The sequence below is a fragment of the Mirounga angustirostris genome, unplaced genomic scaffold (genome assembly GCF_029215605.1).
Source record: "Mirounga angustirostris isolate CCGP_5_RB_7025 unplaced genomic scaffold, mMirAng1.0.hap1 SCAF_5, whole genome shotgun sequence".
NCBI classification, from domain to species: Eukaryota; Metazoa; Chordata; class Mammalia; order Carnivora; family Phocidae; genus Mirounga; species Mirounga angustirostris.
In genome coordinates this window covers 112,465,196-112,470,184 of record NW_026991713.1, presented here as the reverse complement: position 1 = coordinate 112,470,184, position 4,989 = coordinate 112,465,196, and the positions used below count along the sequence as shown (strand labels likewise).

Below are 4,989 nucleotides of genomic sequence, written 5' to 3'. Positions count from 1 at the left end.
GCTGAGATATACTTGTCTCATACCATAGTCCCAAATGAATCCCAGGTGTGCGAATGAAATAAAGGTTACAATGAAATCATGAAAAACTAGAAGAAAACAAAAGTGAATGCTTTCTTATTTCTTCTTGGAGGAGTTTTCAGGTATGGAAGCAATGGAAAACAAAAACAAAAGCTTAAAGATAATAATTGGCATATTTAACATCAAAGTTTAAAGTCTTGGTATTGAAAGATATCAACCTATCTTGTATTAAGGAAAAATAACTAATGGAGAAGTATTTTCAATAATAAAGAAAACAGTCTACTATATTGATAACATGTTCATGTTCATCAATAATAAAAATATACATTAAGAAATTATTTTGTCTGTCAAATTTAGAAGAATGTTTTTAGTGTCCATAAGGATTAAATGAAATAGGAACTTTCAGGTACTTCTCAAAACATTCTAGAAATAAATTTGTCAACATGGATAATAAACTCAGAAAGGTTTGTAACTTTTGACACAGCAATTTCATGCCCATTGGTCTTAAGGAAAAAAATCAGGAATTCTAACAAGAGATTTATATATTTATTTTTTTAGAGATTTATTTATTTATTTGAGGCGGGGGAGAGGCAGAGAGAGAAGGAGGGAGAGAATCTCAAGAAGACTCCGTGCTCAGTGCAGAGCTGGACCTGGGGCTCGATCCCACGACCCGGAGATCACAACCTAAGTGAAACCAAGAGTCGGACACCTAACCGACTGTGCGGCCCAGGCGCCCTGAGATTTATATGGTTAGAATACAAAAAAATTCAAAATATTGAAAATGAGAGAGGGATGGTTAACATGATGCAGCCATCACATTTATACACGGGACAAGCATCGATTGTTTACTGTGTGCCAGACACTGGTGACAAAACAGTGATTGCAAGCAAACAAAACTCCGTACCTTTATTGAGCTTACCTCCTAAGACTGTTTAATGATGGAGGAAAATGTGTATGATAACAGGAATCTGTTATAATCTTAATTTTGTACAACAATACACAAAGAGAAAGAGCAAAACACACTAAACTCTTTGCATGGTATGACGGGTGATGTTTATTTTCCTGCTGGTACTTCTTCAGTATTTTCCGACTTTTCTATCACGAGCACATATTACTCCAGCAATTAGGAGAAGATACTATATGTGTGTGTGTGTTTATATGTACGTATATAGACTTAAGGACAGTCGTGAGGATTAAATGAATAACAAGTGCTTGGCAAAGAGTAGGCTTTTAAAACATGTCAGTTTTCCTTCCCTTTGCAATCTGAACATTGATTTTGTCCTTTGCTGTTCTCCCTTCTTACTATGGATGGTTTGGCTTGTTGCCATTGCATTTCCGTATTTCTTTATAGTAAGTGTATTTTCTCTTTTAATAAAAATTGCCATTATTATCAAATGGGTTGCCTATTATTTTGAGAGAATTCCCATTGCTTTAAATAGTTCAGACCTGTAGGAGAGAGATCTCCAGGCAAAAGTGCTTGCCAGAGCGCCTCGAAGCATTCCACAGAAGGAGTTGCTTTCTTTACCATGGAAATTGATCAATGCTGTGTTTCTATGGTTACTATTCTTCTTTTATTAATGTTAAAAATCTCCAATTTTAGCCTCCTAAATAAAAGCAAGGAGATGGGCTGGTCTTTAATAGCATGAATATCTCATTGACTTCTTCCAGGCTACTTTTACTTCTGGTGTTATTCTCCGTAGAGTGCAGTTAATATTGTTTTCAAGAGTTTCTCAAGCAGCCATTAAAATTGCATGCTTGCCAGGAACTTGCCCTACACGTGCAATCCATGGGGGTCTTTTCTAAATTTAGATGATTATTTAAACTCTGACCTTTAGATTACTAGTATATACAGTATAAGTCGTAGAATCTCTCTCTTCTAGACTTGTACCGGTTCCTGGAGACTTTCACTTTATCATGACTGCTTAATGATGTGGATTGTGTTGCAACTGGGAAATGTTTGGCTCATATCTGCTTTCCTTACTTCTCACCTTATTACATATTGCTTACCTGATAATTCTGAGAACTGATGGGTACCTGGGGAGGGAATGTGAAGGGATAATCATTATATATACACACTAGTTAGGGATGTGGTACTCAGGCAGAGAAGGGCTGAAGGAGGGTGGGAGGACAGCATGAAACGTTACCCCTGCAAACAGGTCGTGGATTAGCCCAGCACAAAAGCTATGAAAAGTGCATGCAAGAAAGATGAAGTTGGTTTGAAAGGATGTCTTAGTCTGTTTGAGCTGCCAATACAAAATAGCACGAACTGGGTGGCTTGTACACAACAGAAATGTATTCCTCCATCCTGGAGGCTGGAAGTCCAAGATCAGGGTGCCCACATGGTTGGGTGCTGGTGGGGCCCTCTTCCCTATTACAGTCTGCCAGCTTCTCACTCCGTCCTCAGATGGTAGAGGGCTCAGGGAGCTCTCTGGGGTCTCTTATTAGAGCACCAATCCCATTCATTTCCCAACATGGGTATAAAGAGTTAAAATTGCTACTTACAATGTGCCAGGCAGTGTAACTGTTTTACCTGCAATTACCCTCTCAATCCGCAAAAATCTAGATGGTATGGTGGCTATCTTATCCCAAATTTACATATGAGAAATTTACATATGGGGAAACAGACACAGAGAGGTAAGGTGGGCCTCCCCTAGCTAATAGAAGGCAGAACCAGGGCTCAAACCAGCGGGGTGTCTCTAGGGCTGGCTCCCTGTGGGGAAGGCTTTCCAGGCACCAAGGAAACAGAAGAGACTGGACTCCCCCTCCCCTGACCCTGACCCTGACCCTGACCCCTCCCCTGACCCCATCCTCCTCCCTCACCCCATCCCTGCCTACTGTTTTCATCTTCACGCTGCTCAAAACCTGATTACCTAACCCCTTCTCCCTTTTTTTTCTCAACTTACTGCCACGTAATGAGAAGGGCCAGTTGCCCTGTATTTTTTAGCAGTCTCTGCCTCCCTCTGTTCTAGAAACCATTTGGAACCACACACAAAATGAGGTTAAAGGTCATGAAGACTTGAGGAACAATGACCTGTAGATCTCTCTCCCTCCCTCTTCCTCCTTCCCTCCCTCTCTTCCTCCCTTCCTTCCCACCTCTCTCCTCTCCCTCTACCTTTTCCTCTACTAATAGGCAGATTTAGAAAGAAATAGGAGACTTGGACTTCTTGTTTGCACACAACATTCAGGATAATCTTTGAACTCAGGTACTAGTAAGCCCTATTTTGAGTTTTTTGGTTTTTTTTTTTTTAAATTAAAGTATAGTTGACACACAATGTTACGTTAGCTTCAGGTGGACAGCATAGTGATTCCCCAAGTCTCTATGTTACGCCATGCTCACCACGAGCATAGCTGCTCGTCACCATACGACGCTGTTACAATACCATTGACTATATTCCCTGTGCTGTGTCTCTTATTACATTTTGAGTTTTGATGAGCAACTAACAGCTATAGAGTTGCCTTTTAAACTCTGATGTTTTTCCTTTATCTACTTAGGCCAGCACAATCCACTTTTAATGGCAAAGCTCTGCTATATTTAATATTTTTAATCTTTAAAGAGGAGAAATTTAAACTTAATAACTTTGGAATTATTTTTACATTTAAGTCCAAGTGGTTACAAATTCTCAGGAGGAGGAGGGGGTTTTATTTTTCCCCACATCCAGTTTCAAGTGGAGACAAGTTTCCTTTCTGTCCCCTTCTGAATACCAGGGTTTCCCTCTCATTCACACTCACTTAGGACTGCAGCCTAGAGGATTCCAGGTCACTAAGGCCCTCCTATTAGGTTTCCCCTTGGGCATCCTTAGCTTTATCTTCTCTTCTGAACCTATGCAGTCATCAAAGCAGAACCTCAGCATCTCCAGGGTTTGGCCACACGTACCTCAGGGCAAAGGTATGGGCATTAGCCTCCATCCCAGAATGCCTGGCTTCACTTCCTTTGGGGCTCTGCACATCCTTTACTTTAGTGCAAACTGGTGCAGCTACTTTGGAAGACAGTATGGAGGTTCCTCAAAAAGTTAAAAATAGAGCTACCCTACAATCCAGTAATTGCACTGCTGGATATTTACCCAAAGAATACAAAACACTAACATAAAGGGATACATGCCCCCTTATGTTTATTGCAGCATTATTGGCAATAGCCAAACTATGGAAGCAGCCCAAGTGTCCATCGATAAATAAATGGATAAAGAAGATGAGGTATGTGTGTATATATATTTGTGTGTGTGTGTGTATATAAATATATAAAAAAATATATAAAATATCTATAAATATATACACATATATATAAAATATATATACACACATATATAAAAATACACATATTTATATAAGTGGGATATTATTCAGCCATAAAAGGAGTGAAATTTTGCCATTTGCAACAACATGGATGGAGCTAGAAAGTATAATGCTAAGCAAAATAAGCCAGTCAGAGCTTTGCACAGTGGCAGTATCGTAGCCAATGAGGTTTATCCGAGGCATGATTATTGCTAATTGAAAATAAGCCAGTCAGAGAAAGACAAATACCATGTGATTTCACTTATATGTGAAATTTAAGAAACAAAACAAATGAACAAAGGGAAAAAAAGAGACAAACCAAAAAACAGACTCTTAACTCTAGAGAACAAACTGATGGTCACCAGAGGGGAGGTGGGTGGGAGGATGGGTGAAACAGGTGATGGGGATTAAGGAGGGCACTTGTGATGAGCACTGGGTGCTGTATGACAGTGTTGAATCACTATCATTATATCGTACACCTGAAGCTAGCACGGCACTGTATGTTAACTAACTGAAATTAAAATTGTTTTAAAAAATTAGTACCTGCTTGGGGCGCCTGGGCGGCTCAGTTGGTTAAGCGACTGCCTTCGGCTCAGGTCATGATCCTGGAGTCCCAGGATCGAGTCCCGCATCGGACTCCCTGCTCGGCAGGGAGTCTGCTTCTCCCTCTGATCCTCCCCCCTCTCATGCTCTCTCTCTCTG

At 40.3% G+C, this 4,989-nt stretch overlaps 1 non-coding gene across 1 annotated transcript; it reads left to right on the top strand.

Annotated features, from left to right (window-relative positions):
• Positions 1-4,442: 4,442 nt before the first annotated feature.
• Positions 4,443-4,580, top strand: LOC123845020 (U4 spliceosomal RNA). Its single transcript, XR_008506174.1, has one exon. It is a non-coding gene; the product is annotated as a U4 spliceosomal RNA (small nuclear RNA).
• Positions 4,581-4,989: the final 409 nt, after the last annotated feature.